Raw genomic sequence first — 25,469 nt, forward strand, 5'->3', positions numbered from 1 at the left:
TTACTGTGGATATAGATATCTTTGTACCCGTTTCCTCCAGCATCTTCACAAGGTCCTTTGCTGTTGTTCTGGGATTGATTTGCACTTTTCGCACCAAAGTACGTTCATCTCTAGGAGACAGAACGCGTCTCCTTCCTAAACGGTATGACGGGTGCGTGGTCCCATGGTGCTTATACTTGCGTACTATTGTTTGTATAGATGAACGTGGTACCTTCAGGCGTTTGGAAATTGCTCCCAAGGATGAACCAGACTTGTGGAGGTCTACCATTTTCTTTCTGCGGTCTTGGCTGATTTCTTTTGATTTTCCCATGATGTCAAGCAAAGAGGCACTGAGTTTGAAGGTAGGCCTTGAAATTGACTCAAATGATGTCAATTAGCCTATCAGAAGCTTCTAAAGCCATGACATAATTTTATGGAATTTTCCAAGCTGTTTAAAGGCACAGTCAACTTAGTGTATGTAAACTTCTAACCCACTGGAATTGGTATACAGTGAATTATATGTGAAATAATCTGTCTGTAAACAATTGTTGGAAAAATGACTTGTGTCATGCACAAAGTAGATGTCCTAACCGACTTGCCAAAACTATAGTTCGTTAACAAGAAATTTGTGGAGTGGTTGAAAAACGAGTTTTAATGATTCCAACCTAAGTGTATGTAAACTTCCGACTTCAACTGTGTATGTATATGGACACAATATTCAAATTAGCTTTCATGAGTTGGATCAGTTTTCAGTTTAGAATTAGTAAACAAAACTCATGCCATTCTAATTTGATGATCATGTGACAGGTATTTGTTAGTATTTTACAACTGTGTGATGTAACACAAACAATTTACCAAACAAAAGGAACCTAAACATCAACGTAGTTCCTCCATATAGAAATGTATTGTTTTTAGCCCCCCCGCTGGTCGCACAGTGTTTGAAAGCACTGTTATAGCACAGCGTAGACCATAATTATTCTGGAGATTTTTGGGGTCGTCGTCGTTTCGCTGGAGAAAGAAGCCAACACACACGGAAAGTAGCTCAACTCTGCTGACCTTGATCAAAATTCCCTCACTTTCACAGTATGCTGGCAGTCTGGGCTGTATGCAAACTGTGAATGATGAATATCAAAATAATACGGATGTGTGGCTCACATGAGGCCAGTAGCACATTGTGCGTGGAGTGGGTGCCGCTCAGCTGCATGGTCATTGGCAGCAAAGAGAAGAAGAGAAGAAGAGGGGCCACTTCACTGTACCTCAAATACAGTTCCCAGAACAATTCCAAGGAAGTAGGCACAACGCTTAATTGAAAAGTCCATTGTTCACTTTTGGTTGGGCCTATGCTGACCTTCAATCTGAGCTATGATTCCAGCAATGGTTGAAAGAAACCTTGACGATTTATACAAACAACATAAGTGACTGTTGTATATATTTTCTTGACACTAGTCTCAGAATAGCCACAATACTGTAGCGTAGTAGTTTTTGGGCAATTTGGATACCTTTTTGCAGTTTGAAGGGGCAAGTATTGAGGTGCTGTAGAGTGATGGGTCTAGTGTTGACTGCCACATGGGACACATCCATTCACCACCCTTTTCTTAGCTTTCCCTCCCCTCTTTCCTATATTTTTCTTTCAGTGCCCCTGCTCTCCCTCTCTCTGTTCTCCCTGTGTGTTCTCTCGCCAGCAGCTCCGGTCACAGTCAGAGCCTGGCTCTACGCAGCAGTCTGGAACTCAAGCTGCCCAGTCACAGGGCTGTAGGGATCATCCTCCAGCTGGAGTGTAGGTCTTCTCCTCGCCGCTCAGCGGTGACTGATGTATAAGAGGGTGGTGTGGGTGTGCGCTTGCGTGTGTGTGTGTTCCGGATCCTTTGTCTGCTCCGTTAATAAATCCCCCCAGTCAGAGGAACAAAAGATCCAAGTACCTTGGACTGAACATCTTTCCCAGTTCACTGCCCCCCATCCTCTCCTCCCGGCAAGATGGTTCCTGTCCTTGGAGCATGGCTCACTCCATCTCCCCTTGTCTCCTCCCCGAGGAAATTAAAGAGGCATCCTTGGTCGGACAACCTTAGTAAACAAACAAACAAACACAACACTGGGAGATAAGTGAAGGAGAGGGAAGAGAGGAGCCAAGGTAGCTAGCCTGTCATCCTCCACACACACTCGGGCACACACGCACACACGGCCAGGGCTGAGATCATGGGAGGGATTATCCCCTCCCAATTCAAACAGTGAGGAACGGGGAACAAGACATGGGCAGGCTACCCTTATCTATAGTGGTCACATGATTACTTCAGAAAAATGGCATTCATTTAGAAAAGCAAACTGGAAGAGAAAGTGTCGGTCAAAGAGACATCAACACAGAAAGAGAAAAATCAACAATCAAAATGTTCCCTAGGGAAGTAATTTACTAAGAAAGCGGGCTGTTTAGTTAGCTAGATGTGGACTGTATGGCAATGCCACAGAGAAAGATTTGACCAATTATGTGTGTTGGTGGGCTTTACCCTAGATGCAGTGTGCTGAAGGTGGACCCTCTTAGTGTCTGTGAATGTGCTGTCCCTTGCACAATCCCGGGCTAATGAGCCACCATTTAAAACAGAAACAATAACAAGCAAGCCACTCCATGTACTCAGTGTACTGTAGGCCTCATTCACTCACTGTCTGCGTCCCAAATGGCATTCTATTACCTATAGTACACTCGTTTTGACAGGGGCACAAAGGGCTCTGGTCAAAGTAGTGCACTATATAGGGCATAGGGTGTCATTTGGGAAGCAACCACTTACTGACGCCCATCCTCACAATCTCACCACTCGAGAGCCAGTCAGACTGTAATATAATGTTCATGTAAACAGGCCTACTTGGGTAATGCTTAATAACACCTCCCAAACCCAGATCCGGGATCCCCCCCATCAAAAAAGCTGACTAGCATAGCCTAGTCTAAAGCCACAGGGATATCATATAATAAAATGTTCATGAAATCACAAGTCCAAGACACCAAATGAAAGATACACATCTTGTGAATCCAGCCATCATTTCTGATTTTTAAAATGTTTTACAGGGAAGACACAATATGTAAATCTATTAGCTAACCACGTTAGCAAAAGACACCACTTTTTTAGTCCACCATTTTTTTACTCCATCAGTAGCTATCACAAATTCGACCAAATAAAGATATAAATAGCCACTAACCAAGAAACAACTTCATCAGATGACAGTCTGATAACATATTTATTGTATAGCATATGTTTTGTTAGAAAAATGTGCATATTTCAGGTATAAATCATAGTTTACCATTGCAGCCACCATCACAACTCTCACCAAAGCGACTAGAATAACTACAGAGACCATCGTGTATTACCTAATTACTCATCATAAAACATTTCTTAAAAATACACAGCGTACAGCAGATGAAAGACACAGATCTTGTGAATCCAGCCAATATTTCAGATTTTCACAGCGAAAACACAATATAGCGTTATATTAGCTTACCACAATAGCAAACATCACAACAGCATTGATTCAAGGCAAAAATAGCGATAACGTATAAACCACCAAAATATATACAATTTTTCACTAACCTTCTCAGAATTCTTCAGATGACAGTCCTATAACATCATATTACACAATGCATATAGAGTTTGTTCGAAAATGTGCATATTTAGCGCCACAAATCGTGGTTATACAATGAGAAAAGTAGCAAAGCTGCCCAGAAAATGTCAGGAGAAATCTTTGAAGAGGCACCTATTCTAATCAGTAACTATTCCAAAACTTGACTAAAAAATACAGGTTGGACAGCAATTGAAAGACAAATTAGGTCTTAATGCAATCGCTGGGTTACATTTTTAAAATTAACGTTACTTCAAGCATACAGCGTGCGCTAAAGCGAGACCGCACCGAAATTCATGGCGGAATTATTACTTGACATTTGTCAACATAAATCCGAATTAACAACATAAAGATTGCTTACTATTTGCCGAGCTTCCATCAGAATCTTGGGCAAGGTGTCCTTTCTCCAGAACAATCGTCTTTTGGTTGAAAGATGTCCTCTTCTCATGTGGAAAAAGCAGCTAACGATAGCCACCCACTGGAGAGGTGTCCAACTCGTGAAAGCGCATCACAAAGAAATCCAGGAAAATCGCAATAAACTGATATAAACTGCTATAAGTCGGTTTAAATTAACTACCTTATGATGTCTTTAACAACTATAACGAATAAAAACATGACCGGAGATACAGAACTGCTAAAACGAAAGCTTTGCAGGAGGCCATTGTGATGTCCCTGATGCGCCAGGCGCACCGTTGAAACTTCCGTTCCACGGTCTTATATAGGGCCCCAGATTGCGCAATCCACTCCATTCAAATTCTCCCCGCTTACTGACATCTAGAGGAAGGCGTATGCAGTGCATGTAGCCCGATGGCTTACATGGGGACTTATAAACTGACCTCAGAACAGGGACCTCGATTTCTGAAATCTCACTCCCTGACAGGAAATGTGCTGCAGAATGAGTTCTGTTTCACTCAGAGGAATAATTCAAACGGTTTTAGAAACTAGAGAGTGTTTTCTATCCAATAGTAATAATAATATGCATATTGTACGAGCAAGAATTGAGTACGAGGCAGTTTAATTTGGGAACGAATTTTTACAAAGTCGAAATGGCGCCCCCCTAGTGTCAAGAAGTTTTAATAGTTCAATAAATGGATTGAAAAAACATTTTGCATTCACAGAGAAGATTCAGAAAGCAGTTTGCATCAGCAGCTTTTCTCTTATGTCAGTCACTGATATCACTCAATTAGCCCATGTCAGCTAACCTTTTTTAGATTGGTAAATTAGTCTAACGGCTAGCTATCTAAATTTAGTAATCCTTTTTCAATTACTGGCCGGGGTGCCCCCATTGATTTTGTTAGTCAGTCTTACTCAGATGTCATATTAAAAACTGTAAACATTTCTCTCAACCTTAAGGCAAAATGTGTAGAATTGCATGAAATATGTTGTAAAACGGCTAATTTTCCTCTCTGCACCCTGGCAAAATATGTAGAATTGCATGAAATTAGTTATACATTTGAAAAATCTTATCTCCGCCCCATGGCAAAATGTGGAAAATTGCACAAAATGAACTTTAAACGTTTTATTTTTTATTTCCACTGTCAAGAAGGGGGCTGCTAAAATGTTTTTGTTCGCAATCCAACAACACCTCACCTCATGAATATTCGATGAGGTGAGAGATATTTAGCGAGAGGGAGGCAGGGAGCATAATTGCAGTCAGCGGTGCGGAGGTATATTTAGAGCTCTGTTGAAAGAGCGTGTCATGATCCGTCTGAGGGTGAGTGATGAGTGGTGCGGGGAGGTATCGCCTTCTGAGGACTGGGGTAGGTGGGGGAAGGGGGGGGGGGTTCAGGGAGCTCTGGAACATTGATGGGGTCTATTATTATCTCACCATCGATGGGAATGGAGGAGTGAGGGTCACCGCAACAATGACCCTGTGTATCGATGTCAAACTCATCAGGTAACACATCTTTTGAGGCTGTGATGTAAATGTGAGTTCACACATTTGATGGCATCCTTCATCACTGTCATGCAGTATGCATATAGCATAGGTACCATGCACCCATTATTTTAGAGGGGGCACGAAATACGTGAGGATTGATGGGGTGTGGTCCCCTCCCCGGAAATCAGAGAATTTAGCATTTTTGCAACAGCTTTTTACTGAAATCTAGAGCCATAATTACTATGTGTAACCTTTTATTTAACTAGGAAAGTCAGCTAAGAACAAATTCTTATTTACAATGACGGCCTAAACCGGCCAAACCCGGACAACGCTGGACCAAATGTGCGCCGTCCTATGGGACTCCCAATCATGGCCGGATGTGATACAGCCTGGATTCGAACCAGGGACTGTAGTGTCGCCTCTTGCACTGAGATGCAGTGCCTTAGACTCGGGAGCCCATGCCTAATTGTGTATGTAAAAAATATGTATTATCTAAGCATACCTCTTTACCTGTTCAATTGTCATTTTAATTAATGATGCACATTGATTCTTTAAGAACTTTTATGCCTTAGGAGTTTAGTACAACTGCCACACTGGAATACACACTACATGGGCAAAAGCATGTGGACACCTGCTCATTGAACATCTCATTCCAAAATCATGGGCATTTATATATAGTTGGTCCCCACTTTGCTGCTATAACAGCCTGCACTCTTCTGGGAAAGCTTTCCACTAGAAGTTGGAACATTGCTGCAGGGACTTGCTTTCATTCAGTCAAAAGAGCATTTGTGAGATCGGGGACTGATGTTGGGCGATTAGACCTGGCTCGCAGTCGGCGTTCCAATTCATCCCAAAGGTGTTCGATGGGGTTGAGGTCAGAGCTCTGTGCAGGCCAGTCAAGTTCTTCCACACTGATCTCGACAAACCATTTTTGTATGGACCTCGCTTTGTGTACGGGGGCATTGTCATGCTGAAACAGGAAAGGTCCTTCCCCAAATTGCCACTAAGTTGTAAGCACAGAATTGTCTAGAATGTCATTGTATGCTGTAGCGTTAAGATTTCCCTTCACTGGACTAAGGTGCATAGCCTGAACCATGAAAACACCCCCAGACCATTATTCCTCCTCCACCAAACTTTACAGTTGGCACTATGCATTTGGACAGGTAGCGTTCTCCTGGCATCCGCCAAACCCAGATTAGAACGTTGGACTGCCAAATGGTAAAGCATTATTCATCACTACAGAGAACGCGTTTCTACTGCTCCAGCGTCCAATGGCGGCGAGCTTTACACCACTCCAGCCGGCGCTTGGCATTGCGCATTATGATCTTAGGCTTGTGTACGGCTGCTCGGCCATGGAAACCCATTTCATGAAGCTCCCGACGAACAGTTCTTGTGCTGACATTGCTTCAAGAGGCAGTTTGGAACTCGGTAGTAAGTGCTGCATACCTCCTGCGAGTCCTGCCCATCATCGGCAGCTAAAATCAAATCAAATACTGTCTTCATGCACTAGAGTATCGCATATCTTTGGGGGGCTACTCTTTGCCTGATCCACTGTGCCTCCTCCACAAAATACAGTTGACAAATATTTTTAGAAATTACTAATCTTCATTTTGATCATAGTTTTCATTTAACATCTGAACATTTTTAAAACAGGACAAATCTGAGCGGGCACACGCAGTTGTGGCCCCTATGGGTTTGACACTTCTGATTTTTGGGAAACTGTAAAGTTTTGGGACACTGTAAAGTCCATGGAGAATAAGAGCACCTCCTCCCAGTTGCCCACTGAACTGAGGCTAGGAAACACTGTCACCACCGATAAATCCATGATAATCGAGAATTTCAATAAGCATTTCTCTACGGCTGGCCATGCTTTCCTCCTGGCTACCCCAACCCCGGCCAACAGCTCCACACCCCCCGCAGCTACAGTTGAAGTCGGAAGTTTACATACACCTTAGCCAAATACATTCGGACCAAGGTGCAGCGTGCTCTGAGTTCCACATCTTTATTTATGTGAAACTTAACAAAGGAAACAAACAACGAACCGTAACATAAGAGGTGCTACATGCACTAATTCAAAACAACATCCCACAAAAAACCAGTGGGGAAATGGCTGCCTAAATATGATCCCCAATCAGAAACAATGATAAACAGCTGCCTCTGATTGGGAACCATACCAGGCCAACATAGACATAAAACAACCTAGATAACCCACCGTAGTCACACCCTGACCTAACCAACATAGAGAATAAAAGGCTCTCTATGGTCAGGGCGTGACAGGGTCAAACGTTTCGGGTAGCCTTCCACAAGCTTTCCACAATAAGTTGAATGACTTTTGGCCCATTCCCCCTGACAGAGCTGGTGTAACTGAGTCAGGTTTGTAGGCCTCCTTGCTTGCACACGCTTTTTTAGTTCTGCCCACGGAAGTTTACATACACTTAGGTTAGAGTCATTAAAACTTGTTTTTCAACCACTCTACAAATGTCTTGTTAACAAGCTATAGTTTTGGCAAGTCGGTTAGGACATGTACATCTGGCCCTTCTTTGGACACTGTGTTAACAAACCTCCAAACGAGCTTCAATGCCATACAACACTCCTTCCGTGGCCTCCAACTACCCTTAAACGCTAGTAAAATGAAATGCCCGCCCGCCCGACTAGCATCAGTACTCTGGACGGTTCTGACTTAGAATACGTGGACAACTACAAATACCTAGGTGTCTGGCTAGACTGTAAACTCTCCTTCCAGACTCATATTAAACATCTCCAATCCAAAATTATATCTAGAATCGTCTTTCTATTTCGCAACAAAGCCTCCTTCTCTCGCGCCGCCAAACATACCCTCGTAAAACTGACTGTCCTACCGAACCTTGACTTCGGCGATGTCATTTACAATATAGCCTCCAACACTCTACTCAGCAAACTGGATGCAGTCTATCACAGTGCCATCCGTTTTGTCACCAAAGCCCCATATACCACCCACCACTGCGACCTGTATGCTCTCGTCAGCTGGCCATCGCTACATATTCGTCGCCAGACCCACTGGCTCCAGTTCATCTATAAGTCTTTGCTAGGTAAAGCTCTGCCTTATCTCAGCTCACTGGTCACAATAACAACACCCACCCGTAGCATGCGCTCCAGCAGGTATATCTCACTGGTCATCCCCAAAGCCAACACCGGTTTGGCCACCTTTCCTTCCAGTTCTCTGCTGCCAATGACTGGAACGAATTGCAAAAATCTCTGAAGTTGACATATCTCCCTCACTAACTTTAAACATCAGCTATCTGAGCAGCTAACCGATCGCTGCAGCTGTACACAGTCCATCTGTAAATAGCCCATCCAATCTACCTACCTCATCCCCATATTGTTTTTATTTAAATTCTTGCTCATTTGCACACCAGTATTCCTGCTTGCACATCATCATCTGCACATCTATCACTCCAGTGTTAATTTGTTAAATTGTAATTACTTCGCTACTATGGCCTATTTATTGCCTTACCTCCTCACACCACTTGCACACACTGTATATAGACTTTCTTTCTATTGTGTTATTGACTGTACGTATGTTTATTCCATGTGTAACTCTGTGTTGTTTTGTGTCGCACTGCTTTGCTTTATCTTGGCCAGGTCGCAGTTGTAAATGAGAACTTGTTCTCAACTAGCCTACCTGGTTAAATAAAGGTGAAATAAGAAAATTCATAATACCACAATTTCTGTCATGATGGACAATTCATCTTTTTGGCACTGTGGGTTCGAGGCCCACTTCTGTCCATCACGTTGATTCACTGCTTTGCCATATTCAAGTCTTTCTTGTGCATTGCATTTGTAATTTCTTTGACCACTTTACCAAAACCCCATTGTCCTGTATTCATAAGTTGGTTCATGTTACGACCCTGTCTGTGTTCTGCTTACCTTGGTGATTATATACAGTCAAATTAGGTTTTAATGCTGACTTATGTTTCTTTCCAATCTTTAGCATGATTTCTATGTCATTGAAGGGACCTCACTGTCTTTTATGGCAAGCTCTATGCATAATAGACAAAACTGGAATAATGTTAGGCATTCGGACCTTACCTATATGCAGAAAGATTCGCCCTTGAAATAGTGATGCATTGATGCCTGGACATTCTCCTTGAGTCTCCCCTAAAATGGAGTACTCCATCATACTTGGGCTTTCTCATAAAGCTCAGGCCACTAGGTGGAGCTGTGTAGTGCAAATTCATTCATGCATGGATTTCCACTATGTGGGTGTTTTAGTATCTGGTCTGTTTTTGCTGCAGCTGCTCTCGACTGATATGTAATGGAATTCTTTCTTTGATCTGTTCTGATGGACTTACGGAGCGAGCGAGGTGGTAGTAAGGAGTAAACCACTTTTTTAAATGCTCTCACTCAGACAGTAACACAAGGCTATTGGTTACCAATCGCTCAACAGTGTCTCACCGTCCAGACTGCCACAGTTCACACGCTCTTATCACCTCCAACACTGCATCTCTCACCAGCCGCAGATTGTGAAGTGAGACAAAGTCTCGCTTTGTAGCGAGGGTACAGACGATGTTCTTTATTTCGCAAGAACTCATTTGGCCCCCGTCGCCCCCTCTTTCCTCCCTCCCGCCCCCCAAAAAGAAAACCTTGCCGTGTCATTGTTGTTCTCCTTTTTGATCTTTAATTGCAGAGTTTGCTCTGCAGGCTGCCGGTTTCCCTTGTTTTCTTTTTTCCCCCTCTCTCCCTGAGAGCGTTTTAGCGCACGTCTTTTATGTCTCCACCAGTGGCGAGAGCGAGTGAGACAGAAAGAGAGAAAGGAAGAGAGAGAAAGTGAGAGACAGGCATTGGGGGAGATGAGAAGCAGTGGTGCAGGTTGACGAACTTCAAACAGGCAACTTTGCCTGTGGTCAAACGAATCGACTGCCCACTCTCTCTCTCCTCCTCATCAATGGCATGCATTACTCAGCAATCCTCAGCCGGCTCACTAGGACTTCATAAGGGCCTTCATAGGCTTCAGACAGACACAGAGGGAGGGTCCCCACGCCTCTACTTTACTTAACCGCCCAGGAGGAAGGTCTGAGACACGACCTGTAGGAGAGCAAGGAAAACATGTGCAGAAAACTTGCAATTACCCGCCCTGGTATACGCCGTAATTACCATCTGCCCAATGTATTATATTATGGTGATAGTGCAGTGGTAGTTCTCTGTCTCTGGTATCACATAATTACTGTAATTACTTCTTTAAGTAGTGCATTGTATGAAATAAAATATGGTATTAATTACATACAATATTATGGTACCCAAATTAGCAAAATCTAATTTGTAACGGGTTTCGTCCTCTTCGTCTGACGAGGAGTAGCAAGAATCGGACCAATACGCAGCGTGGTAAGTGTCCATAATGATATATTTAATAAATCAAACAGAACACTGAACGAAATAACAAAAGTACAAAACAAACAACCCGAAACAGTCCCGTATGGTGAAAACACTAACACAGGATACAACCACCCACAAAACACAAAGGAAAACAGGCTACCTAAATATGGCTCCCAATCAGAGACAACGACTGACACCTGCCTCTGATTGGGAACCATACTAGGCCAAACACAGAAATAGACAACCTAGACATAAAACATAGAATGCCCACCCACATCACACACTGACCAAACAAAACATAGAAACATACAAAGCAATCTATGTTCAGTGCGTGACAAAATTGGGGCATTTCTTAAGTGAATAGAGGCTTTTTTACGTAGCTGTGTGTAACTTTACGATTTTGCTTAGTCATTGCCCTTGAAAAAAATCAGGAGACGTTTTATGCCGTCGGCCTGTGTGCAGACTCACTGCATTCGTTATTTAGATGTTGTATTTCAATATGCTCCCTTTTTTGGACAGCATTCACATCAACCTTGCAAATGAGATTTTTAAAATTACATCAGTATTGGTAAAAATAAAAAATTCTTAAAAAATCATGCATTGGAAGTGAACCATACATATTATCCAAAATAATCAAACATCTCACTTCCAACCAGCCATGAAAAGTACCTGGAAATTGCCAGTACATCACATACTGTATGTGTGCTAATCAGAGATGTCATCCTTGGACTACTGTGCTGTAGGTTTCCATCTCACTATAGCTATATGACTAGAACAGGGGACTGGCAACTGAAATCCGGCCCTGTTGATAGCTCTTAATTGTATTCTGTCAACACCAATTTAGCCCTGTCGTAATTCCCCACCATTGCTCCACTCCCTTCCATCACTTTATGAAACGCAGTTAGCTGCAGTACAGTTTGTCAATTGAGCCATGCAGAACAGTCATATAAAGCCTAATGTAAGATGATAGCGCTTATTGTTGCCTGCCTCCCCCCTGACAGGCACTAGCTCATCACTAATGGAGGTTGGTCTGGGAGAAGCAGGCGCGCTGTCCATGTGTTCCTGTCCTTTTGCCAGGAAACAATTTGTTGAAAAAGCGCGACAGCTGCAGTCATCCAGGACGTTGACACGAGGAACGAGTGACTGCGACAGGTCAGAGACAGAGGCTGAGCAGCGGCGGTGGCGTCCGCCATTAGGGCCCGTTTCATCTTCCCCTCCTTGTCTCTCATCCTCACTGTTGTCTCACTTTGAGGCTCACACACAAATCATATCCCAAGAACAGTAATTAGTGGTTCACTGAAGCTGGAAGGCTGCAGTAAACTGGGTGTCGGGGGGAAAGAAGGGGGCCAGACAGTTGTGACATATGGGCTGTTGAGAAACGGCTTTGTGTTAAGGAGGCTGAGAGAATCTGAAAGCTAGATTCTGGTAATGAATGTGCCAGTAGTCACATCTGATCCCAGGTGCCATTTTGACCCCGGGCCGTGTGCAGAGACTGGAATGCTTGATTACAGAGCGTCTGAGGAAGTGCAACCATTAATGCGTGACCTTTTTGATTCTTCCAAAAGTGATTTAAACATGAGCACTGATTTGCCCTTTACCGAGCACCCAGCTGTACACACACACACACACATTAAACACACATTAAACACACATTTAAGATAGCCACCATCCTGCTCACTCTGTGTTGACTTGGTCAACTGCAAGCACCACAAACACACACACACAGCAGGGGGAGTAAGGACAGTGACATATGCGTCAACTCAAAGCCCAGGAAATGAGAGTGAAAGTTGTAATTGTCTCCTTGTTTTGGGAATGGTAGATTGTAGCCAGCTGAATATATGTGCATGGTTTCCACTTCACTGTGGCTTAGTAATTTGAGCTCCGGTCTCTATTCAGGCATCCATTTTTGTATCAGGCAAGATTTTAATTAGTTAGGTTTGTATATTTCTTTATGGAACTTATAATGCATTTTTCTTTATTTCTAATATGATTGCCAAGGGATAGAAAGTAAACAACAACATTAGATCAGGAATCACTGACTTGTTGTTTAAAGGTGTTCGGGTTATGGCTGCTCCTCTGTGCCTTAGAGACTCTTGTTTGGATTTTAATTGGGTTGCAGTGCAGGTACAAGTATATGGATCGTTGTGTTTGTTTTCTGTGACTTCTCGAACGAAGTTCTGTGCGTCCCTGTAGGCTTTATTGAAAACCTCTTGAAATCTCTCCATTCACATGCTCATTAAAAAAGTGCCTCTTACAATAACCCCCCTTTCACCCTTACCTCGGTTGTTTGGCTGCCTGGCTTTCTCAACAAGATGCACGTCAAGAATCAAGAGTCCTCAGGTTAGTGTCTGCCCTTTTGTAAAAAAAACAGGTTCGTTTTTTTGTTTTGTTCCTCGTCTCAAATGTCACATAAATGTTAATTAAATGTTAATCAAACATCATACGCATAGTAATGTCATCAGGATTTTGAAAGGATATATTTAGCTGATTCGGCTGATGCTAGAGGTAATTTCTCCCGGGGGCTTTATCTCCTTTGTCACGCTGAGGGAAGCGGCTGGAAGAGAACGGCAGAGACCACTGTTCTGGAGACACAATGCTTTGCCTAATTAAAATGAATGTCAGCTCCCCCCTCCCTTGAGAAGTGCATCAATCTCCCCCGATGGGCCCAGAGTGGTCTTACCCTGCCAGAGTGTGCCAGCACAGCCATCCTTCTCCAGATGGGGACCTGCTGCATTGGTAGCAAGAGGGTGCCGATGTTTGTGTGCCTAATGGACGCCATGTGGCCGGGCCCTCGGTCTGAAGCCTGCTGCCAGGGTAGACAAGTTATGCCCTGGTTGGCACATTGCTTAGTCCAAATGGCAGCCGTCAGAAGTGCTAAATGCTCCCTGGAGATGTTAACTGCCTATCAAACGACTGACAATGAGCCCAGTGAGAACAAGCGTTGTCCACGTGCAAGTTTATCCAAGTATTGGTTGTGGTGCAGGTGTTACTCGTTTCTGTATATGTAAGTTCCATAAACATTGGTATTTTTACCTTTTTCCTCTCAGCTTCTGCTGTTGCTTTGTGTAAGAACAATTTACCATTCTTACTGGTCCAACGCTCTTCAATACTATGCTACCTGCCGCCCCCCAAATTGATTGTGATATAGCCTATATTAAACCTGTATGAATTCTAGCTGACTTCTGAAGCACATGTTGTACCTCTTGAATATAATATGTAACCCTGTAAAGACATTTGTGTATTTTAAAAAGCTCAAATGTTGATACAAAAACCTGTCATTGAAATTACAAAGTCATTGGTGGAATCGTAGATTTCTACATTGTGTAAAAGCGTGATTTGCCTGTTTAGTATTTTATTAGGATCCCCAATTAGCCACTGCCAAGGCAGGCAACACCTTTCTGATATTGAGTTGCTCCCACTTTTGCCCTCGAACGGCCTCGATTCGTCAGAGCATGGACTCTAAAAGGTGTCAAGTGTTCCACAGGGATGCTGGCCCATGTTGACTCCAATGCTTCCCACTGTTGTGTTAAGTTGGCTGGATGTCCTTTGGGTGGTGGACCATCTTGATACACATGGGAAACTGTTGAGCGTGAAAAACCCAGCAGCGTTGCAGTTCTTGAGACACTCAAACTGGTACGCCAGGCACCTACTACCATACCCAATTCAAATGTACTTAATGTAAATCTTTTGTCTTGCCCCTTCACTCTCTGAATTGCACACATACACAATCCATGTCTCAATTGTCACAAAATCCTTGTTTAACCTGTCTTCTCTCCTTCATCTACATTGATTTGAAGTGGATTTAACAAGTGACATCAATAAGGGACCATAGCTTTCACTTGGATTCACCTTGTCAGTCTCTCATGGAAAGAAGAGGTGTTCCTAATGTTTTGTACGCTCAGTATGTATGTTTTGACCATGACGGCTTGCTATCTAGGATTACTCCCAGCAGTTTAGTCTTCTCAACTTGCTCAGTTGCGACATTATTTAATATTATACCGCAGGTGGATCTAATCCTGAATGCTGATTGGGTAAAACCACATTCCAGCTGGTGTCTATTCCACAAATTACCACCAGCTAAATCTATGACGTTAAAATGCTTATTTACTCTGTTCCATCTGACTGTGCAATCCACTGTCTCATCAGCCCGGCAATTTATAAACTTGATCTCCACTATAAAAGCATCTAGACATTATCTCACATTTCTTTAAGTCTAACATTTAGTTTTCAACAGCGGAGATTTGTATAAACATTGCTGTCTGTCTCTCCGACATTTGCAACAGCGGAATGACCTTTGCCTCCCTCTTGGCTTCTAGGCTTAAATTGAAGATGTGGCAAACAGGAGTTGCAATGTATTCCGCTACCAACCTCAGCAATTTACCATCCAGGTTGACAGTACCAGGTGGCTTGTTCTTATTTATAGATGTCGACACATCTTCCACACCAACTTTGCTGAACTCATTGTGGAACTACAGCGCTTATGTTGAAAATTGTGCATTATATAAAAAATTGTACACAAGTTTGTGAGTGAAGACATCCAAAAGATCTGACTGTTATTCATTCATCGTCTGCTATGATATGATCATTGATCTCCCGAAGAACCTATCCCTTTTCCTTTCTTTCTGTGCCCCCAAATGTTTGGATATACTGGTAAAGTAACCAGGTCAGCTAGCTGGCTAATGAGGTAACATGACTGAACAAGGTTTAAAAAAATGCCAACGAGTAGTTTTAGAACCTCCCACGACATGGTTTATGAATGTAAAATGCTGCCCGCCAATCCACTGTCTATAGTAAGAAAAAACCCATTGTGCTGGTAATATGAGTCATATCTTTTGAACTGTTGGGGCTAGAAACAATAGAGTTTTCTTTGTAATAATGGTGCATCATTGACAGTAACAAGCCTAATCATTACAGCAGTTAATATTTGGGTAAAAAAAGAAAATGGTGCGCTGGTGCTGCCAAAATAAAATGTCTGGTCGCAAAGCAAAATATATAGGAGCTGAGCAAATGCAACCAGCAGCTGGGATAAATGAGACAGAAAAGTAGGATTGTGCCCACCGACTGCTTTGAAGGGGTGTGGTTGATATACTGATATTTGCTAGGGTGCAGTAGAGGGATCACCATCTTTATGCTATGGCAAGGCCTTCCCCTCCTTTCTATGTTGCATTTTGGAATTTTGTTTTCATTAAATACATTTCTCAAGGCAGACAGATGAATAGGACCATGTTCACTCCACAGGCCTGAACAATAATCCCCAGATAATAACAATAACTGGCTTTGGCAAGCCACCATATGTGATTTGCTTGTTTCTATAGAAGAATAGGAGTACCCCCACCGTCATGGAATTTATTCTATTTCACAATAAATTGGTTTGAGCAAAATTCCCAGCTCTCATGAACTCTCCTTGAGGATTTTGCAATCAGCGAAGGCCAAATCTTGAGACCTGACTCATCTTTTCTAAGCCTTATTTGGCCTTGGTCGGGCTGAGATGGAGAGAACACATATTCTGAGTCCTGTTGGACTTTTCCAGCAGATGGATGACAATGTTAGCGGTTTAGTGTTCTTTAAGTTAATTATCTTGCTGCATGTTTCCTCACTTTCCCCAGGAGTGGTCATTGGGGAGAATAAGCGGTGGAAAGCTCTGGGCCGGTTCCTGTCACAGGTTCTTGGCTGAAATAATGACTTCAACCGCCCAACAGACTGCAGTAATACAGTAGTAATAACTGTCTCCCATCAATGCTCACATCCCTCTAATGTAGGATTTATTCCCAATGATTTTGAAAAAGCCCAGAGTCGTTGAAAGGCTGGCTGCCTTTTGGGGGGAATCTCTCAAAGGCTTCACGCATTCAAGCATAACTGTTTTATCAGAAGTTTCGATATATTTGACTGCTTAACTCAGGCAAAGTTAATATATTAACCTTGTATTAGAGAGGCCCTGAATTTGCCACACCCAATTTCACATTTGACAATTAAATATTTTTTGGTCTGTGGATGCCATGACATTGCATTTTATGCGACAAAGCAAGCTTGATGGATACTTTGCCATTTTCAGCAATTATGTGTGCAGTGACATGGCTTGCTATTATTGTTCTCTGTATATAACTTTATTAAAAGGTTTCCCTCTTGCTCATCTTTGCCTTAGGCGAACCCCTTCTGTTTTTTTTCTCTCATCTTAACTGCTGTTTCATTAACATGCGTGTTTGTGCTCAAAATGCAATTAATGACACTTTCTTTTAATATACAGCCAATTTCTTGATATATACAGTGGGGCAAAAAAGTATTTAGTCAGCCACCAATTGTGCAAGTTCTCCCACTTAAAAAGATGAGAGAGGCCTGTAATTTTCATCATAGGTACACTTCAACTATGACAGACAAAATGAGGGAAAAAAATCCAGAAAATCACATTGTAGGATTTTTAATTTATTTATTTGCAAATTATGGTGGAAAATAAGTATTTGGTCACCTACAAACAAGCAAGATTTCTGGCTCTCACAGACCTGTAACTTCTTCTTTAAGAGGCTCCTCTGTCCTCCACTCGTTACCTGTATTAATGGCACCTGTTTGAACTTGTTATCAGTATAAAAGACACCTGTCCACAACCTCAAACAGTCACACTCCAAACTACACTATGGCCAAGACCAAAGAGCTGTCAAAGGACACCAGAAACAAAATTGTAGACCTGCACCAGGCTGGGAAGACTGAATCTGCAATAGGTAAGCAGCTTGGTTTGAAGAAATCAACTGTGGGAACAATTATTAGGAAATGGAAGACATACAAGACCACTGATAATCTCCCTCGATCTGGGGCTCCACGCAAGATCTCACCCCGGGGGGTCAAAATGATCACAAGAACGGTGAGCAAAAATCCCAGAACCACACGGGGGGACCTAGTGAATGACCTGCAGAGAGCTGGGACCAAAGTAACAAAGCCTACCATCAGTAACACACTACGCCGCCAGGGACTCAAATCCTGCAGTGCCAGACATGTCCCCCTGCTTAAGCCAGTACATGTCCAGGCCCGTCTGAAGTTTGCTAGAGAGCATTTGGATGATCTAGAAGAAGATTGGTAGAATGTCATATGGTCAGATGAAACCAAAATATAACTTTTTGGTAAAAACTCAACTCGTCGTGTTTGGAGGACAAAGAATGCTGAGTTGCATCCAAAGAACACCATACCTACTGTGAAGCATGGGGGTGGAAACATCATGCTTTGGGGCTGTTTCTCTGCAAAGGGACCAGGACGACTGATCCGTGTAAAGGAAAGAATGAGTGAAAACCTCCTTCCATCAGCAAGGGCATTGAAGATGAAACGTGGCTGGGTCTTTCAGCATGACAATGATCCCAAACACACCGCCCGTGCAACGAAGGAGTGGCTTCGTAAGAAGCATTTCAAGGTCCTGGAGTGGCCTAGCCAGTCTCCAGATCTCAACCCCATAGAAACTCTTTGGAGGGAGTTGAAAGTCCGTGTTGCCCAGCAACAGCCCCAAAACATCACTGCTCTAGAGGAGATCTGCATGGAGGAATGGGCCAAAATACCAGCAACAGTGTGTGAAAACCTTGTGAAGACTTACAGAAAATGTTTGACCTCTGTCATTGCCAACAAAGGGTATATAACAAAGTATTGAGATTAACTTTTGTTATTGACCAAATACTTATTTTCCACCATAATTTGCAAATAAATTCCTGAAAAATCCTACAATGTGATTTTCTGGATTTTTTTTCCTGATTTTGTCTGTCATAGTTGAAGTGTACCAATGATGAAAATTACAGGCCTCTCTCATCTTTTTAAGTGGGAGAACTTGCACAATTGGTGGCTGACTAAATACTTTTTTGCCCCACTGTATATTACCGTTCATAATTTTGGGGTCACTTAGAAATGTCCTTGTTTTTTGAAGAAAAGCCCCTTTTTTGTCCATTAAAATAACATCAGATTCATCAGAAATACAGTATAGACCTTGGTAATGTTGTAAATGACGATTGTAGCTGGAAACGACAGATTTTTTTATGGAATATCTAGATAAGCATACAGAGGCCCATTATCAGCAACCATCACTCCTGTGTTCCAATGGCACATTGCATTAGCATCGAACAGCCCCCGTGATATGCAACTTTTCAGGGAAGATAGAAACCAATATACACAGGCAGTTAGAAAGGCTAGCTTTTTCAAGAAGAAATTTGCTTCCTGCAACACAAACTCAAAAAAGTTCTGGGACACTGTAAAGTCCATGGAGAATAAGAACACCTCCTCCCAGCTGCCCACTGCACTGAGGATAGGAAACTCTGTCACCACAGATAAATCCACTATAATTGAGAATTTCAAGAAGCATTTTTCTACGGCTGGCCATGCTTTCCACCTGGCTACCCCTACCCCGGTCAACAGCACTGCACCCCCCACAGCAACTCGCCCAAACCTTCCCCATTTCTCCTTCTCCCAAATCCAGTCAGCTGATGTTCTGAAAGAGCTGCAAAATCTGGACCCCTACAAATCAGTCGGGCTAGACAATCTGGACCCTTTCTTTCTAAAACTATCAGCCGAAATTGTTGCAACCCCTATTACTAGCCTGTTCAACCTCTCTTTCGTGTCGTCTGAGATTCCCAAAGATTGGAAAGCAGCTGCGGTCATCCCCCTCTTCAAAGGGGGGGACACTCTTGACCCAATCTATCCTACCCTGCCTTTCTAAGGTCTTCGAAAGCCAAGTCAACAAACAGATTACCGACCATTTCGAATCCCACCGCACCTTCTCCGCTATGCAATCTGGTTTCAGAGCTGGTCATGTGTGCACCTCAGCCACGCTCAAGGTCCTAAACGATATCTTAACCGCCATCGATAAGAAACAATACTGTGCAGCCGTATTTATTGACCTGGCCAAGGCTTTCGACTCTGTCAATCACCACATCCTCATCGGCAGACTCGACAGCCTTGGTTTCTCAAATGATTGCCTCGCCTGGTTCACCAACTACTTCTCTGATAGAGTTCAGTGTGTCAAATCGGAGGGCCTGTTGTCCGGGCCTCTGGCAGTCTCTATGGGGGTGCCACAGGGTTCAATTCTTGGGCCGACTCTCTTCTCTGTATACATCAATGATGTCGATCTTGCTGCTGGTGAGTCTCTGATCCACCTCTACGCAGACGACACCATTCTGTATACTTCTGGCCCTTCTTTGGACACTGTGTTAACAACCCTCCAGACGAGCTTCAATGCCATACAACTCTCCTTCCGTGGCCTCCAACTGCTCTTAAATACAAGTAAAATGAAATGCATGCTCTTCAACCGATCGCTGCCTGCACCTGCCCGCCCGTCCAGCATCACTACTCTGGACGGTTCTGACTTAGAATATGTGGACAACTACAAATACCTTGGTGTCTGGTTAGACTGTAAACTCTCATTCCAGAGTCACATCAAACATCTCCAATCCAAAGTTAAATCTAGAATTTACTTCCTATTTCGCAACAAAGCATCCTTCTCTCATGCTGCCAAACATACCCTCGTAAAACTGACCATCCTACCGATCCTCGACTTCAGCGATGTCATTTACAAAATAGCCTCCAACACCCTACTCAATAAATTGGATGCAGTCTATCACAGTGCCATCCGTTTTGTCACCCAAGCCCCATATACTACCCACCACTGCAACCTGTACGCTCTCGTTGGCTGGCACTCGCTTCATATTCGTCGCCAAACCCACTGGCTCCAGGTCATCTACAAGACCCTGCTAGGTAAAGTCCCCCCTTATCTCAGTTCACTGGTCACCATAACAGCACCCACCTGTAGCACGCGCTCCAGCAGGTATATCTCTCTGGTCACCCCCAAAGCCAATTCCTCCTTTGGCCGCCTCTCCTTCCAGTTCTCTGCTGCCAATAACTGGAACGAACTACAAAAATCTCTGAAACTGGAAACACTTATCTCCCTCATTAGCTTTAAGCACCAGCTGTCAGAGCAGCTCACAGATTACTGCACCTGTACATAGCCCATCTATAATTTAGCCCAAACAACTACCCTCTTCCCCTACTGTATTTATTTATTTATTTTGCTCCTTTGCACCCCATTATTTCTATTTCTACTTTGCACATTCTTCCACTGCAAATCTACCATGCCAGTGTTTTACTTAACATATTGTATTTACTTCGCCAGCATGGCCTCTCTTATCTCACCTCATTTGCTCACATTGTATATAGACTTATTTTACTACTGTATTATTGACTGTATGTTTGTTTTACTCCATGTGTAACTCTGTGTTGTTGTATGTGTCGAACTGCTTTGCTTTATCTTGGCCAGGTCGCAATTGTAAATGAGAACTTGTTCTCAACTGGCCTACCTGGTTAAATAAAGGTGAAAACAAAAATTGTGTTAGCTCATCCAAGTTTATCATTTTAAAAAGCTAATTGATCATTACAAAACCCTTTTGCAATTATGTTAGCACAGCTGAAAACTGTTGTTCTGATTAAATAAGCAACAAAACTGGCCTTCTTTAGACTAGCATCAGCATTTGTGGGTTTGATTACAGGCTCAAAATTGCCAGAAACAGAGCACTTTCTTCTGAAACTTGTCAGTCTATTCTTGTTCTGAGAAATGAAGGCTATTCCATGCGAGAAATTGTCAAGAAACTGAAGATCTTGTACAACGCTGTGTACTACTCCCTTCATGGAACAGCGCAAACTGTCTCTAACCAGAATAGAAAGAGGAGTGGGAAGCCCTGGTGCACAACTGAGCAAGAGGACAAGTACATTAGAGTGTCTAGTTTGAGAAACTGATGCCTCACAAGTCCTCAACTGGCAGCTTCATTAAATAGTACCCGCAAAACACCAGTCTCAACGTCAACAGTGAAGAGGCAACTCTGGGATGCTGGCCTTCTAGGCAGAGTTGCAAAGAAAAAGCCATATCTCAGACTGGCCAATAAAAATAAAAAATTAAAATGGGCAAAAGAACACAGACACTGGACAGAGGAACTCTGCCTAGAAGGCCAGCATCCCGAAGTCGCCTCTTCACTGTTGACGTTGAGACTGTAACTCTGGGTCTTCCTTTCCTGTGGCAGTCCTCATGAGAGCCAGTTACATCATAGTGCTTGATGGTTTTTGGAACTGCACATTAAGAAACGTTCAAAGTTCTTGAAATGTCCCGTATTGACTGACCTTCATGTCTTAAAGTAATGATGGACTGTCGTTTCTCTTTGCTTATTTGAGCTGTTCTTACCATAATATGGACTTCGTATTTTACCAAATAGGGCTATCTTCTGTATACCAACGCTACCTTGTCACAACACAATTGATTGGCTCAAATGCATTAAGAAGGAAAGAAATTCCACAAATTAACTTTTAACAAGGCACACCTGTTAATTGAAATGCATTCCAGGTGACTACCTCATGAAGCTGGTTGAGAGAATGTCAAGAGTGTGCAAAGCTGTCATTTATATTTGAAGAATTTTAAATATAAAATATTCTTTGATTTGTTTAACACTTTGTTGGTTACTACATGATTCCATATGTGTTATTTCATAGTTTTGATGTCTTCACTATTATTCTCCAATGTAGTTGTGTCCAAACTTTTGACTGATACTTTATATCTGATGGGATTTCTTGACCCTAGTTTCTGAAAGGATACTTTTTCAGAGCTATGACTGTCACATACAGTTACATAATGTAGAGCTAGAGGCAAGACATTTTTTGATTTGGTCAAATGTTTGTTTGAGTATAGTCATAGGGGACAAAGACCAACGTTCAGCATTATTGCCCTGGAATCCGATGGCATGGATACAACATTGCTCTGTTGTCACGACCAGTCGGTCATTGTACTGTAGCTGAACATGGGAGTACAGAATGAATCAGTGCCCATGATCTTGGAGGTGTCACCTATTCATTTGCACTGTGTAGATCCAAGGAGGAGGCTTGGACATACTAAGACCAACAGCCAAATTTCCTCCCTCAAGCCATGAAAATCAAGCTGCCTACACGCTGCGCTCCATGGCATAATGTTGCTCCCACTACTAGATGATTGTCATGTTCACATAGTGAGAGAACATAATCCCTCATCTTACCTCTGCCATTGAACAATGTTGACTGTCTTTATACAGTATGTTCGTGTTCAAGGATTAGCCGCATAATAAATGTTGCTTCAGCCGTACCTATATCGCTGTTTCTTTGTTTACTCAGATGATGAATGAAGAGCCGTATTGAGAATTTCCACAATATCCTTTTGTCGGCTCTGTCAAGGAGTTGCTGCTCTATGCAGTTTATGTGTAGATCACACCACTTTGATGCCTACAGGGAGGGCTCTTTCAAAACCTCATAGAAAATTGGGATTGCGATTTTACTGTGCCCTGAATGGTTCCTTTTGTTCTGCTGCTTGTGTATTGTTCATGGGCTGTGTTTAGTATTGGTAAACTGTTTAATAAAGGTTTCTTGGGACTTATCTTGTTGAGAGAACCCCTCTCTGTGCTGGTTAATGGGTTTGGGTTCATGTTGACGCTATCGTGGCTGTTCTGAAGACTGTGCTGAAGAGCTATCTGTGCAGAGACATGCTCTGTTTCAAAGGCTTGTTTGCCTCCAGCTTGTGTGGATATGAACTGCCTCTCTTTGTTATGCGCTAAAAGTAATTGATTTAAGTTTGAGGACAGTTTGCAACAATTGGAAGACTTTGGAAGTTTGCAATTGTAATGAACACGATGGGAGACAGAGAGCTGGTTTCAAGCGCAGGGCGCAGCAGGTGTTTATTGTAAAGGACCACAGGAGGAGGCAGGTAGTTGGGTCCAGGGGCAGGCAGAAGGTCATACACCTGGGGTCCAAAAAGGCAACAGTACAGGCAGGGAAAAGGCTAGTAATGTCATCCGGGAGATCAGGCAATAGGTTGATAACAGGAAATCCAATAGGCTAAAGTACAGGCAGGGAATAGGCAAAAGGCGTCGTTAGTGAGGCAGGCAAAAACGATCATACACGGGACGAGTAAATTACGGGAAAAACAGAGCTCCGACTAGAAGTGTGTCACAAAACAAACAATACCACAATGATGGGGTGCAAAGAACTGAACTAAATAGTGTGTGATAATGACATACAGGTTTGTGAACAGATGATTAGAATTCAGGTGATTGGGATCTGGAGAGTGAGCTGCGTTCAGGGGATCTACATGTTTGAGAGTGTGAGTTGGAAGCAGACGTTACAGCAATAAGAGGCAAATACTGGGCAGATACTGTAAGAGCATTCTCTGCGCTGTAGGCATCCCTGTAAAAGCCATCTGTGATTGGTGCTTTGTTTCGCCTTTGCTCCTCAGAACTCCAACCAGCATTTCTTCTCTCTGATCATACCCATACCGAGAATATTCATTAAACCGTGTGCTAGACAATGTCTTCCCTCTCATCATCAGTTTCAAAATGGACTCGCTTGATTTAATGTTTCGTGTGAAGCATCTTATTAATTCGACCTCGTGAAATGGGAAAACTGCTATCTGGAATCTGTTTTACGCCGCCATATATTTTTGGGTTACAATTCTGAGAAATAGCAATTAATGTCTGCACTTACGGGGAAAATATATACTATATATTATATGAAGTCCCTCTTGAGAGGAATGGATCTGCATGAGTCTAGTTGCACAACAAGCTGCCTCGGAGCGAAGGGCCTCCAAGGTGAAATGTGTGTAGCTTTAGAGAGGTCTTCCATGATGTTCATAATGACACAATGATAGGATTTATGTATCTGATACATGGTTCAGACGTCTCTCTCGGCTCCCTCACAGTCTCTACATTTGGTCACCAGGGGCCTAATGGAAATAATGTGGGAGTGACAAGAGCGACTGTCAAAATAGAGTTGACCGGTGCGTGACTTCCACACTTCGCAATAAGCGACGTTTTCAGAAGTGATAACGGAAATGACAATCTGGAAAATGAGAACTGTTTGAGAAGGACACGCTTTTGACTGGCACAGTATATCCCCGAATGACAACCAATTAAATGTTGCTATTACATGTCAGGATGCTACCTTGAGGAGCTTCATTAATCTCTTTTTGAACAGAACATGTTTAGAATGCTTTTATTTCCGCAGAAGAACATACCTGACAAGGTATCGGCACAAGCAGGATTTCTTGAGTATTCTATCCTTAATTGATAGAATACTCATTCTCAATTGATTCAGCGAAACTGTGTGGTGGGTTACCGTGGTTGATTTAAAGCACCACAGGTTTTTACTTTTCCAGAGATGGCTGTTTTGTGAAATAGAGGCGCCACGGGACTCATTGTAAATCATGTTTAAGCACAACAAATCTGCTCCTAAACTGCATATGTGACTGTTCTCAGGTGATGGGGGAGATTTATCACTCGCATAGGTCTACTGTAGAATATGGCTGACTAGGAAGGGTGTGTGTGTGAACATTACAGAGAGCTCATATGATATTTGAGTAGCTGTGCAATGTCAGTGATTAAATATGAAGTATATATCAATGAATATTACAAGTGTTGTAGATCACAGCATTAACATTAAATGATATATATTGTTGTCTACATACTCCTCTTTCCCCTTCAGTGTGCCTGCAAAGATTTCTTCCCCTTTCAGTTTCTTTGTGAAGCAACCCTCTTCATTTGAAACATCAAACTATCCCTGAACACAATTAAGGTGGTTAACAAGGCGAACAGGGGCCTCCCGAGGGGCGCAGCAGTCTAAGGCACTGCATCGCTGTGTT

Source organism: Salvelinus namaycush, chromosome 14 (genome assembly GCF_016432855.1).
Source record: "Salvelinus namaycush isolate Seneca chromosome 14, SaNama_1.0, whole genome shotgun sequence".
NCBI lineage: Eukaryota > Metazoa > Chordata > Actinopteri > Salmoniformes > Salmonidae > Salvelinus > Salvelinus namaycush.